The following is a 16,474-nucleotide window of genomic DNA, read 5'->3' on the forward strand; positions in this document are numbered from 1 at the left end:
GCTATTGGATTCTTAACAATTTGCTTTTCTTTCATTTTTACATGATTTAGACTTTTAATCCAGATGTCAAAAGAATGTACTCACTTTCTTGAATGACCTATAATTTTGTTAGATTTTCTCAGTGTTCTCAGTCTATTTTCCCAGGCACATAATGTGCCTTTTCAATGTGTACATTCAGAGCATATTTATATATGTATATCCTAAATTTTAGGAAAGTTTGTCAATTTTTATATCTAATTTTATTGTTTTGGTTTTCTTCTTTGGGGATTTTTTTTTAAATACATATTTTATTTCTTCTTTACCTACCTTCCATAACACTAGATGTAGCAGAGATTTTCAGAGGGCTGATATCTGAATTATACCTATAAAAGCCCAACTTTGAGGAAGAAGTATAATTTTAGGGCACATAGTCCAAGAATAAAAGTGATTAACAACTGGGTGAGTTGAATGCCTGTTCTCTATGATTCAGACAATCAATAGGCTTCCAGGTTCCTACTAATATTATGCTCTCTTATTTTATTAAATGGCCAAAATAAGAAATTATATGAAATTTACTATTGAATTTAAGATTATGCAGTTTCCAAAGTAAAGTTTACAAAATAGTCCCAGAGGGAACTGTTTATGCTTTATTCCTAGGCATAACTTCATTTTCCCTAAGAGCTATGTTTCATTTTTTTTTTTATATAAGAATCATCATAGCTAGGGTTTCTATTTTCTCCTGGCTCCTAAGAATCTGGGCCAAATTGTGCTCAGTCTTGCAATGATAAACATAATCACTCAGAGATCCTTATTGCATGCATAATTTCTTTAACTTGATCCCAACTTTTACTTTAAAAATTTTAAACTTTCATGTCAAAGTACAAGCTTGCAGAGAAATTGTATACAAAATTTAGTTTGAATATTCAATTTTTCTTGGAAAGTCAGAACACTTCATCAGATGCTTATTCTAAAAGAGTATATGTTATATTAAAACTATTGTTCTTGAATTAATTATTTTATTTTATTTATAAAACTGAAGCTTCCATTCCAATTTAATTTTAAAATCTCAGTGACTATCAAAATGAATGGTTTACTTAGGGGATCATTCTATGCTTTTTTTTTTTTACGCTTTTTAAAAAAAAATCTTGACAAAATATAATTAATAATGAACTGATGAATTTACAGTGCAGATGCCAATCACTGAAATCTAGTCATTCCATTTACAAGTCTAGATCATGTAATACAGGGGAAGGAAAAAAGCTAAATCTTTTCCTAAAAATTCCTCCACTAGGTTCACTAACTTTTATAAGAAAGTTGGCATAATATATGATCATTCTAAATAGCTTCCTCTTTAAAGTAGGTCAAGACACAAACCACTTCAGTAAAGTCACTTATTATTTCTATGTAAGCTAGTTTCACTTTACTCTCTACATTTGTCTTCCTCCTATCTTTGCATTCTGTTTTCTTAAATTTACATGGGTAAATGTCTTGCGGTCTTTTGGTGTACGTTTATCAAGTTGGTCATAGTCATATTACCATACCTCAGATGCCTCTGAAGAAATGCTTCCATCTACTTAGTCAAGAATTAAGGTCTACAAATAGTTCCCTTACTTGAAAAGTAAAGACAAAAGATATTGTAAGATAAAGTATGTTATAGAATTAAAACAAATACTAAAATGTCATTAATATGATATTTATATATTCCAGTAGAGTAAAAAGGTAGAACCAGGCAGGCATGCACTACTTGTTAAGGCAAAGTTGACCAAACTCAGGAAGAAAAAATTAAACTTATGTTTGGAAATCTAACATGTTTCAATTAAGTGTAAAATTGAATGGAATCACTTATCTAGAATGCATACATTTTGTATGTTATTAATATCAATGATTTGTTTTTAAATATTTGTATCAATTATCTAAGTCTTTTCTAGAATACAGTAAGTTTGTAATTCTATGAATAGATTGGCATTTAAACAAAAGAATTTGGTTCACTTGAAAAATAAAATTAACTTCTGATTTTGAACCTATTGGAAATTGTTAAAATTTACATTTTCCTTTCAACAGTCTAAGAATTAAGCTCTGAATAATTTCATCCTATTTTTCTTTTCTTAGTGTAATTAAACACTTTAAAATTTATAAAGTTTAGGTTTGACTTGACATTTCAAACTGTTTAGAAAGTGGCTGATGACTAAATATTGAATAATGGTAATATACATAATTTTTCATGACATGAATAAAAACATCTAGGTGAAATTTTGCAAATCACTTGCACTTTAAGGTAATGAGTACATATTTTTGGTCTGTTGAGTTATTCAACCAACCAGAATTAGTACTTAACTTGCAATTTGATGGACTGAGGTGAGGAAAAAAATATTTGAGGTTGGAATTTGTTTATATGAATGGCTTTATAAGTTGTAGAATCAGCTTAAAGGCCTAAAGTAGATTCTGACATTGACACTTTTCTCCCTTCTGATTCAATTTACAGAGCCAATGACACTTAAGTGGCCAAGTAGTTTACAAGCAGTCATTAAGGTAAGCAAACCCTCACTCAGAGCTTATGGTCAGACATGTGATTTTAATTATGGGATAGGTAGATAAACATTGATGTTCTGGTTAGATAGAGGCTAGGATGCCTTTTCTAAGCTCTCTAGAGCTTATAGCTTGCTAGTTTACACATACATATACACAAGGGGTCTGGAATAAAGACTAGTTTCTGTGTTCTTGTTTCTGTGTTTTTGTATTTTACTGATAACCTTCTGCAGGAATAAATGTAACCCTAGATTTAAAAAGCAAAAAATACAGGAAAAAAAATGATAGCTTTCAAATCATATTCTCTCAAACCCACCCTCAAATCCCAACCCCTTGGTCTCACTGGGGTCGTATTACTAATTATTTACCCATAAATCACACAATTTAATTTCTCTACATTTCTTACTTCCTTAATGCCACTCTAATCCCTGCTGAAAATAAAAGACCAAAACAACATTAAAGACAACATCACAAAGATTTTGTTTAACTTCTCTTCCCTACCACCTTCCATCAGGTGAATTCCTTAGAAGTCATATTATGATTAATAATGCTAGTTTTCAGTTGAATCATTCCACTAATTTTACAAAAATCTGAATCATAAAGGTAGAAGATTGAATATTTGTCTACATGTTCTTATTTCTTCTGAATTTTATGCTGTGGTCCTAAAAACCAAAAATTGATTTTTAGTAATGTCATCACTACACATGAAACACAGAGAAAATTTACATAAATAAACAACTCATTTTACAGTAGCCTCACCCAGCTTATTATTGATGTTATCTTTCAATAATTTTCCCCTCAACTGCCATAACTGCAACTTAAATTTATGTGCTTACTAAATAGAGTGTGGGTGACTTTTTTCTCTATTTTCTACTCTTCCATATTTTCTTTGCATAGTCCTACTATGCAAAGATAAGTCAGTAAAAGGTTTTGAAAGTTTTTGTGATATTGATCACATCCTTGAACTGAGGAACTAGCCAGGAAATATACTCCATGCTCCACTGCTTCTGAGTAACCACATGCACAACCCACTGTCACTTAAGGAAGACTCAGGATCTTGGCAACAATAGGTCACATGTGGCTACAAGCACCGTTTTAAAGATCAGACCAGCTCTGAGTTGCCATGGGCAAGCTATTTAAAGTAAATTTGTTCTACAAATTATACCTGCGGTATAGGATTGTGTAAAAGATATCAGTGGCAAACAACTAAATTCCTATTACAATAGCTAAAGTCAATCAAACAAACAAGCCAACACTTGCCAGTATAATACATGTTTATTCCCATCTCGGCATCTGTTCCTTGGAGGACTTTTATGGTTACAGTACACTTGAAAGGGGAAATTTTACTGAATATAAATTATAGCTCAAAAAAAAGTGTAATGTATGGCATATAGAAGCAGTTCCATAAATGCTAATTTTTAGTAATTCTCATTAGTCAGCACTCAAAAATCAGAAGCATTACTCCTATGCAAAAACGACAATTTGTTGTTGTTTGCTGCTGCTAAGTCACTTCAGTCGTGTCCGACTCTGTGTGACCCCATAGATGGCAGCCCACCAGGCTCCCCCGTCCCTGGGATTCTCCAGGCAAGAACACTGGAGTGGGTTGCCATTTCCTTCTCCAATGCATGAAAGTGAAAAGTGAAAGTGAAGTCGCTCAGTCGTGTCCGACCCTCAGCAACCCCATGGACTGCAGCCTACCAGGCTCCTCCATCCATGGGATTTTCCAGGCAAGAGTACTGGAGTGGGGTGCCATTGCCTTCTTCGATTGTTGTTGTTTAGTGAGTGTCCAACTCTTGCAACCCCATGGTTTGTAGCCTGCCAGGCTCCTCTATCCATGGGATTTCTCAGGCAAAAAGACTGGAGTGGGTTGTCATTTCCTTATCCAGAGGATTTTCCTGACCCAAGAAGTGAACCCCTGTCTCCTGCATTGCAGGTGGATTCTTCACTGCTGAGCCACCAGGGAAACCCAAAATGACAATAAACATGATCAAATGGAAATGAACATGATTTAACTTTAATGGCTTTAGTCAGGTAGTTGCTTAAGAATTTTAGTACTACAAATGAATTAATTTTAAGCACTTTGGCCAAAATAGGGAACTAAGTTAAGGATTTCCACTTAGGACTCAGTACATTGGTGAATTTAGTGAGGTTATTGGTTTAAAATAAATTCTTTAAATAAATAAGCTTGTTTAGAAAACCGTTCAGATATCCACAGTCTCAGATTTGCCCCTTTTCAAATTTCAGAAGTAGTGCATTTGTGTTGTAATATGTAAGTCAACACAATGCAATTCAAAAATTGGCAGATCTAATAATCACACACTCCAGCACCTCACATCCTATTAATCCACCCCAACCCAAGATCAGACCCTAAAGGTATTATTGTGTATCATTTTTTGCTCATACGAGCATACATGACCATAGATATATCCACATAGAAGTGTGGTTTATTCCCTTTATCCTGAAATAGAATCATAAGATACTCATTACAAGACACTTTTTCTACTTAGTGTACCATGAACAATAAGTCATTGGTAGAAAATCACCTTATTCTTCCACTTTCTGTAAACATACATATGCACATATGCTGCTGCTGCTGCTGCTGCTAAGTCGCTTCAGTCGTGTCTGACTCTGTGCGACCCCACAGACGGCAGCCCACCAGGCTCCCCCGTCCCTGGGATTCTCCAGGCAAGAACATTGGAGTGGGTTGCCATTTCCCTCTCCAGTGCATGAAAGTGAAAAGTGAAAGTGAAGTTGCTCAGTCGTGTCCGACTCTTGGCGACCCCATGGACTGCAGCCTACCAGGCTTCTCCGTCCATGGGATATTCCAGGCAAGAGTACTGGAGTGGGGTGCCATCACCTTATCCATAATTTCATACAAAATGAAATTTCATATTACAGTCTTTTCCCAGCTTTTATTTTCTGCTTACCTCACTTTCCCATTCCACTCATCTCTATCATTTAGTGCCCCATGTTATGTATTGTTTGTAATTTCATGTACACACACAGACACACACACACTACACACTGCTTTATAAAAATGGAATATTAAATGCTCTTCCTCATAGACCATTTTCCTCATATAACACTTTTTAGAATACCCTCATGTCCCAAGTCACTTTTACATAGCTTAATTATTCTTTACTAATAGTTTCTAATATTGCATAATATTCCACAAATGGACCATTTTCCATTTGATCAGCATTAATCTTGCTTACACTTTATTTTTTGTCACTTTAAACTATGTTGCAATAATTTTACTCCCTGCCCTCACTACACTGTAAGAGCACTTTTCTTTAAAGGTTTATTGCAAGGGAAATGCAAGAAAAAAATTTTTGGCAACACCAAGATTATTTGTTTTTTGGTCAGTAAAGATGACAAAACCCTCCAGTAAGTCATTGCTGTGGAGGGGTTGGGCTATAGCAGGGTATGAAGTTTTAGTGCTAAGGCTTTACTTGCTGCGAAAGTGTTAGAAAGTTGGACTCACCAAATTCTTACAGTCTGTATTTGAAAGGGTGGCGCACCCCCACTAATCTCACATAGCTTGATCACCGCTAATTTCACCACTGAAAACATTTCTAATCAACAAATACAATGGTGGGGATTTAGACCTTGCAATTTAAAATACTTTAAAAATTTGCTTCTAGAGCATGGAAACCAGAAATTGTCCTAACTGAAATGTTTTAAAGTAAATGAAGTTATGTAGCAGGTGTAAGGCAGCAGCTTGGCATTGTTGCTTTTCCAAATAGCAAGTGACAACAAAAGGGAAAACACATTTCTCTGTTTTACCAAATGTGCTTCAGTGATTTAAAGGCATCAGTGATGGGACCTCCATTAGCCAAAGATGCAAGAGGAGATGAGAAAGTCATAATGTTCGATGTTATCATTCCAAGTCTTCCTAATGGTCAAAGCAGCTGTTCATTTAGCAATCTAAGTACCCAAGGCTGCAGTATAAGTGGTAACAAATAGATTGAGACAAATTATTTTTCCACAGCCCATGTCACATTCTTATTTCTTCAAGGGAGGTTCTGAAAACATAGTAACAAAGTTGGAAATAGTTACTATTTTTCAAAGTATGGAAAAGTGTTCAAAACGCACATGGATATAATCATGGGATTTAAATCATAAGCCTAATATGATCAGCATTTTCAGGTATGCAGGGATGCTTTCCCAAAGATCCTGGAATCACTTTGAGTAACAGCTATTTGATTGCCTTGTTTCAACACAGGGGTGGGAGTGTGTTATGGTCCCTGCAGTTTGATAAATGACCTTCCCATCATTCTCATTTTGTGGGTTTAGGCCAGACACCCATATTGTGACTTGGTTGGTGTGGAGGCTGGTGTTCTACTGTATTTTTAGAATATTTAGTCTATTTAGAAAGTTTACATAATTTTGGTTACAGTGACTAAAGTGACTAGGACTAAAAATAAGATTGGCTTTTATGAAAACAAACTTTTCTAGCATTAAAAGATGGCATGTGTACCAGTGTTCAAAGTCCTTATGATTCTGGGTTTGGTGCTTAAGATTTCAAAGAAGGGTGCTCATCAATGAGGGATAATATATTGTATATATTATTTGTATGAACAAATGTTCCTGAAGGCTAAAATTAAAAATGCTTATTTTATTATGTTTCTTGGTCTAGAGTAGAGATGGCAAATAAGTGTCATTTATTTTGCCAACTCTGCTTTTTTTTTTTTTTTTTGCCAACTCTGAAGAATTAATAGTGGCTGTCTGGACCACTATGTGGAGGAGAATTGGAATAGAAAATTAATGTTCTGCTGAAAAAGATGCTAAATGTTGGTGATAACACCAAGGATTCAGTGTGAGGGGAAAGGCAGGATATGGTAACATATTTAATATTTCCAGACTAATGCAAAGTGAGAGGGATATGGTTAAATCCTCCATTTCTAGTTGATATTTCCTAGGCAGTTTCTACCATAATTCCTTCTGGTTGAGAAATTCCCCATCGGCTAATTTTAAAAATAAATTCTACCATTTACAATGTTTAAACATATAAAATGTATGCTCACAGCTATTACATGTATATACATATGTGTATATGTATGTGTGTTTATATATATAGTGCTTCTTAAGCATAATGAATTTTAATATCTTTCAAGAACTGTGCTTGAAGATCTTGTTGAGATGAAACCAATTTTTGCTTGCTAGTTATAATATTGAATATGTTAAGAATATATTTAAGATAAGATTTTCATGAGGATTGAAGTCACCAGAAAGATGAAAGAAATGTACATAGATGAGCAAAAGGCATGAGTCCTCTACATCTCCTGGCTAAATGTGTATATCTAGGTGGTACACATTTTTAGACAACTTTTATTTTATTATAAGATTTTTTTAAAAGATTTCTATTAATGTTATAAAAGATACTTGCTCATGTATTTTGTTTCAAAAAAAGAAGTTTTCGTTTTTCTTACTGATCTATAGGGTTTCTACATATTCTGGATACTACTCTATTGTAGCTGTGTGAATTTAAAATATATTTTTCTAGTCTGTGAATTACTTTTTTATTTTGTTTATGGCGACTTTTGAGGACAATAAGTTCTTAATACGATCAAATGTATTAATCTTTTATTTTGCAGTTTATGCTTTTTTGTGTCTTATTTAGAAAATCCTTCTCTATCTTGATGTCAGAAAGATATTCTCCTATTTTGACAACTAAAGGTTTTACAGTTTTGTCTTCTATATATGTCACTAATCCAGTTGGATTTTCTTTATACCTATATTATCAAATAGCAAATTCTAGCAACACAGTTACTAAACATTTCATCTTTCTTTCAATGATCTGTTAGACTCATTGTCATGATTCAAGTTTTCCTGTATGTTTCAGTCTATGTCTAGTTTTCTATTCTTCATTATTATTTATCTGCTTCTATAGCAAAATTATGGAGAAGGCAACGGCACCCCACTCCAGTACTCTTGCCTGGAAGGTTGCGGTCCGTGGGGTCGCTGAGGGTTGGACATGACTGAACAACTTCATTTTCACTTTTCACTTTCATGCATTGGGGAAGGAAATGGCAACCCACTCCAGTGTTCTTACCTGGAGAATCCCAAGGTGGGCTGCCGTCTATGGGGTCACACAGAGTCGGACACGACTGAAATGACTCAGCAGCAGCAGCAGCATAGCAAAATTATACTGTCTCATTTCCTACATCTTTATAATAAGTCTTGACGTCTGATAGTGCAGAGAACACCACCAACGACACCCATTTCCCACCTTTGTTCTTCTTCTTCAGCAATTTTCTTGACTATTGTTGAATTTTTCTCTTTCATATAAATTTTAAGATCAGGTTCTCAAATGCCATAGTAAAACTTTGTCTTGGCTTAAGTTCCCTGAGATACAGACTCAGATGGGGATTCATATGCAGCAGTTTATGCCCTTTATGCAGTTTATGCAGTCAGCACCTGAGAAAGGAGTGAGACAAGCAAGATGGAACAGAAGGAGACATTTAGCTATGATGCAATTTTATTAGAGGCCTCAATAGATATCATGAGGAGCTATGAAGCTACATGGACTCTTCAGAGATGTCCTAAATTGAGTTAAAGGAGCCAGACCATTTAACCCCCACATCAGTCAAATGTTCCATGTAGACTGCTTCTCCAAGGGGAACAGAATGTTGGAGTAAGGCAACTCCTTTCAGCTCTCTTTGCTACAGAGAGAGTTGACTATAACTTGTCAGCAGTCAACAGTCCAGGCAGCTTGAGGAAGGAGTGCCATGGTAGATTCAGGTGGTATACTATAGCATCCACCACAGTTGAGATCCTTCAGGATTCAGTTTATTCTCTTTTGGGGGTAAAATTATAAGAGGAAGGCTAACTGAATTAACTGCCCATCATACCTATTTATGCAATTAACTAATTATTCAATTTACTCAAAGGTACAACTTGTAATTCCACTGCTCCAACACCCTTTGTAGACTCTCCTCACCCTTCACCAGCACCTCTACTGGTCCAGGTGACTTACACAAAGCATGACCAGACCCTTATCTCTAAATGTTTGAGACTCTCTGCCCTTCTCAGGACATGGCTCCTGCACTTGTCTATTTACTGTCACCATTGAGCAAGGGAGTGGCAAGAAATAACACAGAGGATCACCTATGTGCCAAAGATGGTACAACATGTAGACACATGTCCAATGGAACCCATGGATCTATCACAAAACATACTATCCAGACTATGCTGGCCTAATACAGCAATTGAATGGCCTTTCAAAGGTACTGATGAGGCATCAACTTGAAGATGATGCCCTGAAAAGATGGGATGCCATCTTCCAGGATATATCTCTGCAACCTATAGGTATAGAGCTCCTGGTTCCCAGAGAGTAAGTGTTTTCACTAAGAAAATAGCTGGAGTTTTATATCCTGCAACTTTACTATATTCATTGATTAGCTGTAGTAATTTTCTGGTGGAGTCTTTAGGGTTTTCTATGTAGAGGATCCTGTCATCTGCAAACAGTGAGAGTTTTACTTCTTCCTTTCCAATTTGGATTCCTTTTATTTCTTTTTCTGCTCTGATTGCTGTGGCCAAAACTTCCAAAACTATGTTGAATAGTAGTGGTGAAAGTGGGCACCCTTGTCTTGTTTCTGACTTTAGGGGAAAATGCTTTCAATTTTTCACCATTGAGGAATGTAAAACTATGGCTATTTCCCAGTCCCTGAAGACCTCTGTTTTGGGACCCTTGGTCCAAGGCAGTGTTAAGTAGCATGCTGTGTTCTGTGTTGGTGAATCCCTGTAAGCTTTCAGTTGTGCTGACCAAGGTCCTGCAGGCAGGAAATGCGAACCATACCCATAATACGTATCAGTTTTAGATGAAATAAATCCCTTGCCAAGGGTGAAACGTCTTGTATTAGTTTTTAGGGCTGCAGTAACAAATGGCCTCAAATTGAATGGCTTAAAACAGAAAATTATTTTCTCACAATTTCACAGGCTAGAAATCTAGAATCAAGGTGATGGCAGGACCATGCTCTTTCTCCTGGCTTCTTGTGGTTGTCAGCAGTGCTTCCTGTTCTATAGTTTATAGCTACACAGTTCCCATCTCTGTCTCTGTGGTCACATGATTGTCATACCTCCAGTTCTGTGTCTTCACATGCCATTCTTCTCTATGTGTCTGTCTCTGTGTCTCTTCTCCTCTTCTAAGGATACACGTCAGATTAAGGGCCAACCCACTGTATGCCACCTTATCTTAACTTATATCTTAAATACATCTTCAAAGACCTATTTCCAAACAAGTTCGCATTCAAAGGTACCAGGACTTCAGCATATCTTTCGGCGGGGGGTGGGGGGGGGTGGGGGGGGACACAATTCAGTCATTAAGAGGTCCTGTGTAATCAACCTGCCACCAAGTGGCTGCTTGCTCTTCTTGAGATAACTCTGTTAAACTGGGTTGTCTAGAATTGGTTTCCAGAAGACTGAATATCTAGTATCAGCAGTAGCTAGATTAGCTTTGGTGAGTTGGAACACTTGTCAGGTTGCATCCACAGCTACTTCATATTTAAGCCCATTGTGTTAATACTGAGGAGACCATGGCAGGGGATGGCTAAGGTCAGCTGTTTATACTATATTCTCTATTGACTGTTTAACATTTCTTGTATGGTGAATTCTTACTGATGGGTGTTATCATGTGAATTCAAAATACCATGTACCTAAAGCTGTGATAATTTGCTCTAGAAAGATACCTCAACTGGCATAGCAACAGTATTCTTGGGTTTAATTTGCAGTAGACTGTTATCCACCAGGATCTATCTAATTTCTGAAGGAGCCACACAAGTGAAGTAAATGGGTATATGCTAGAGACTACCACTCCTGCACACTTTAAGACCTTAATGGTAGCACTCATCTTTGGCAATCCACCCTCCTCACTCCAAGGTGCAATATTCTTTGTAACTTACTATTTTAGCTGCATGAAGGAGAGAAGTTTCAGAGTCTTTAACCTGGCTTTCCCCATTGGGATAGATGTTATTTTACAGATCAAGAGATGAATGTGAAGGTTATGCCATCTACCAAGTATACTGTTTACATTTTAAATTCAGGGTTGAGAGAAATGGCCACTTACTGGATTCACAGACTCAGTGGACACTCTGTGAGCTAGACCTGGGTCAAAATTCCTTTTATTTATTACTTTACTTCTACATGCCCTCATCCTAAGGAAGGCATACCATTTGCTACTTTAGCCCCTATGGCCAACAGTTCTCAATGTATTTGGATTTTCCCTTTCCCTTCTGATAATAGCTTTTACATCCATTGAGGAAAGACTAGGAAAATTACTAGAGTGCTCTGATGTTGGATGTTCTAAGATCCTACCTCCTAATCACCCAGTTTCTGCTTAAACCCAGTGGGTCTGGATCATTAAAGTGTCCATCTCTTGGGCCACTTGGAAGATTGCATTCTGTTAAATATCTCCATGGTTGCTCCTGGCTGCCATTCTAATTTGTTATTGTTTGTGATAACTGTGCCCACTTCTATTCTAATGGTTAAGCCACACATCTTAGCCTCTAGTATGTTGGGATGACCCCCAATTGCTGTCTGTGAGCCCAGTTCTGTAATGACAGTCCCAAGTTAAAGGGCTTCTCAGTGATGTTGGTGCCTGTCTCACCAGAACATTATTTATTGTTCTAATAAATGGAAGCCCTTTCAGGCCTTCCTGTAGAATATAGTCAGATGACAGCTTTTTGCTTCATGTACTATATCACTTTGGAATGTCCACTTCTGTGAACTGTTGATCCTCTCCTGGCTGTTGCAGTTCTAGCACTTATACTTCACTTAGTGAGTGCTATTGGTTCTCCCAGGCATCTAAGAGCTATCCTTGGGACTTCCCTGGTGGCTCAGTGGTAGAGAATCTGCCTGCCAATGCAGAAAATGCAGGGTTGATCTCTTGCAGGAAATGCAAGGGTTGAGAAGATCCCTTGGAGAAGGAAATGGCAGCTCACTCCAGTATTCTTGCCTGAGAAATCCCAGGGACAGAGAAGCCTGGCAGGTTACAATACATGGGGTCACAAAGAGTTGCACACAGCTTAGTGACTAAACAACAATAAAGAGCTGTCCTAGCAGTGTGATAACATTGTCTCCTGGCATCCTTGCTAAGGGATTAAATCATATAGTGTAGAAATGTGCTTCCAAATCAAAAAACTCTCTCTTATCCAATTTTATGATATGACCCAGTTGATCCAGGACCTTCAGAATCTAGTTCCCTGTGTTCTCTACCACCTCCTACTGATACATGTTACCAGGCCCTGAAGCACTGCAGTGCTCTCTACAACCATTTGAGAATTTTTATTGTAAATCACTTAATCTATGGCTTAATAGGGGCAAAATTGAGTCTTTGCAAGAACAGGTTATTTCTCTTGTTTAATCATCTTTGATGATTTTTATCAAAATTTCTTAATTTGCTCCATTAAGGGTTTGCCTGACTTTTGATATAATTATTCCTAAGTATTTTTATATTTTTAGTTGCCATTGAAAATGTCCTTATTTAAAACTGCTTTGTAATGGCTATCCCTGATGTATAAATACAACTGATTTTTATATCAAGACTTGCCAAACTTTCTTATTAAATGTCTTAATTTTTCTAAAATTTCTTTTAGATTTTTTTTTACATTAAGATGAAAATTATATCATCTGTAAAAAATGAGTCTTTTGGTTCTTCTTTTGCTTTCTTATTTCCTTTGTTTCTTTTCTTCCTACTAGGTTGCATCAGCTAGATCCCATAGTCAGTGGTTGACTAGAAGTGATGGTAACAGCCATCTTGATCTCTTTCCTGACCTTAATGGAAATGCCTTCAACATTACCTCATTAGGTTTATGTTTAATATATATTTTTGTTTGACTGTTTATGTTTGCCTTTTATAAAATTAGTGAAGTTTCATGCTTACCTAATTTGCTAAGATTTCTTTTAAATCATATATGAATATTGAATTTAAAAAATGGAAGCAACCTAGATGTCCATCAGCAGATGAATGGATAAGAAAGCTGTGGTACATATACACAATGGAGTATTACTCAGCCATTAAAAAGAATACATTTGAATCAGTTCTAATGAGGTGGGTGAAACTGGAGCCTATTATACAGAGTGAAGTAAGCCAGAAGGAAAAACATAAATACAGTATACTAACGCATATATATGGAATTTAGAAAGATGCTAACAATAACCCGGTGTACGAGACAGCAAAAGAGACACTGATATATAGAACAGTCTTATGGACTCTGTGGGAGAGGGAGAGGGTGGGAAGATTTGGGAGAATGGCATTGAAACATGTAAAATATCATGTAAGAAACGAGTTGCCAGTCCAGGTTTGATGCACGATACTGGATGCTTGGGGCTAGTGCACTGGGACGACCCAGAGGGATGGTATGGGGAGGGAGGAGGGAGGAGGGTTCAGGATGGGGAACACATGTATACCTGTGGCGGATTCATTTTGATATTTGGCAAAACTAATACAATTATGTAAAGTTTTAAAATAAAATTAGGAACAACAACAACAAAAAAAAAATAAAAAATAAAAAATGCTTTTTCTGCATCTATTAAGATAATCATCTGCCTTTCTTCCTTTAATAATATGAAAAGTTATATTAAATGATTTTCTGTTGTTATCAACTTTCCAGTCCTGGGATAAACTTATCTCACTGATGATGTATTAACTTATATATTACTTTATGCCAACTGCTAATATTTTATTTAATTACTTATGTTTGGAGGAGGGCATTGCCACCCACTCCGTTATTCTTGCCTGGAGAATCCCATGGACAGAGAAACCTGGTGGGCTACAGTCTATAGGGTCACAAAGAGTCGGGCATGACTGGAGTGACTTAGGATGCATGCATTTATATTTTATATATTTGTTCAATAGTGTGATTGTTGCATAATTTTTATCTATTTGACTGTTCTGGTCAGGTTTAAACATCAAAATGCTGGACTTATAAAATGAGATTGGGCATATTCTCTGTCTCTATCCTCTTGGAAGAGTTTTGTAAAAACCTGAAATTATTTTTTCTTTGAATATGTGATAGAACTACTCTATAAAGTTTTTTGGGTCTGATGTTTTCTTTGTGGGAAAATTTTTATTGACTTTGAATCATCTAATATGCATTTCATGGTATTTTCTGAGGCGCTAATTCACTGGCAGGTGAATCATAGTACTTTTACTTTACCAAATTATATAGCATTATTATCTATGAGAAAGAATTTACTTACTGAATTTCTACCAACAGTGGCTGGAGATTGCTAAATATTTCTGTTTATGTGGTAGAATTCTTGGTATCTCATTAGAAATCACTTCACAATGTATATCTAAGTAACAAAAAATCAATTGTTGATATTGTCTATATGTTTTACAAATCTAGATCTCGAAAGTAGTGGTTAGGATAGCTTAGCAATCATGGATAAATTTCCTAAATGGCAGCGTGGTACTAATTCTGAGTCAGACCAGTTTTCAGATTTTTAAATAATCTTTATTTGCCAATGATTTTATTTTCCTTTCACTATTATTTGGATATGATTTTTAAAGTGAGTTAACTACAGCTGAAGTTCATTTCTTGAAGTAGTCTGTATCAGGACTACTGTTCTCTCTCTAAACTAGATATATTAATAAATCTGTCTTTCTGACTTCCAGTTTCTGGCCTGATATATAAAGAGATTGGAACAAGTCATCACTCTTGTTCTCAAAACAAGAAAAATGCTGAACAAACTGAAAAATCAACAACTCTTTCTAGATCCATCTGAGAATTGAGGTCACATGACAAACTGGTGCCACAAAATCTAGAAAGAGGTAGAAACTGAGAATCACAGAATATGGGAGCAGAAGCCCAGGAACAGAAGGTTATAGACAGGAATACTTAAAACTGTCATTGATAGATTGCTGGAGGAGCAGTGTGGATAAACTTCACATTTTATAAGTTTTACCTCAAGGACCTAATCAGGTTCTTAAGGTGAATATCAGAGGAAACCCCATCCCACCTTGCCTCCAGTGCTTCTGTCAGGGGGAAGGGAAAGTAATCATTTTGAGATGCATTCAGAACTCTTGGCCCTCCTTAACAAAGGCCTGCCCTCAAGGTAAACCATTTACCAGAGTCTAAGTGACTGGGGAGAAGAGGAATATCTTCTTCCAGCCCCCTCTAGCCTTACTGTCACACCAATGGACAGGACTGGAACAGGGACCTAAGAAGTATTTGTGAAAGTCAGTTTAGGGCATAGGCTCCCTGAAGACTAAGACTTAATCACAGCACTAGAGCATTTCCCTTCCTCCACTTCTTACCACCACAGGGATAGGGCTCCAACATAACAACAGTGAATTATAGCTAAAAGAACTGCAAAGCTCAGACCCTACTTAAGAAAGAATCTCTATGGAAACTTAAAGTCAACAGGGGTCACCAAAGTAAACAAAGACAGTAAAGGAATTTTAGTCTCTGACAGCTATGGCTACAACAAAGAGTAAGCAACCTCTAAGATAAATCTATCATTTTAATGCTCAAAACTATCCAAGCCAGGCTTCAACAGTACATGAACTCTGAACTTCCAGATGTTGAAACTGGATTTAGAAAAGCCAGAGTAACCAGAGATCAAATTGCCAACATCCGTTGGATCATCGAAAAAGCAGGAGAATACCAGAAAAACATCTACTTCTGCTTTATTGACTACCCCAAAGCCTTTGACAGTGTGGATCACAACAAACTGTGGAAAATTCGTCAAGAGATGGGAATACCAGACCACCTGACCTGCCTCCTGAGAAATCTGTATGCAGGTCAAGAAGCAACAGTTAGAATTGGACATGGAACAACAGACTGGTTAGAACTGGACATGGAACAGATTGGTTCCAAATAGGAAAAGGAGTATGTCAAGCCTGTATATTGTCACCCTGTTAATTTAACTTCTATGCAGAGTACATCTTGAGAAATGCCAGGCTGGATGAAGCACAAGCTGGAATCAAGATTACTGGGAGAAATATCAGTAACCTCAGATGACA

The 16,474-nt window shown here is 36.5% G+C and overlaps 1 long non-coding RNA gene across 1 annotated transcript in view; it reads left to right on the forward strand.

Annotated features, from left to right (window-relative positions):
- Nucleotides 1-16,474, forward strand: part of LOC147374325 (uncharacterized) — a 196,600-nt gene that overhangs the window by 105,009 nt on the left and 75,117 nt on the right. The window contains exon 5 of the long non-coding RNA XR_015162642.1: nucleotides 2,462-2,508. This is a non-coding gene — a long non-coding RNA (uncharacterized LOC147374325). The remainder of the gene's footprint in view (nucleotides 1-2,461; nucleotides 2,509-16,474) is intronic.

This window comes from Bos grunniens, chromosome 4, assembly GCF_055505025.1.
Source record: "Bos grunniens cultivar Pamir isolate PY7600 chromosome 4, Bosgru_T2T1.0, whole genome shotgun sequence".
Classification (NCBI taxonomy): domain Eukaryota; kingdom Metazoa; phylum Chordata; class Mammalia; order Artiodactyla; family Bovidae; genus Bos; species Bos grunniens.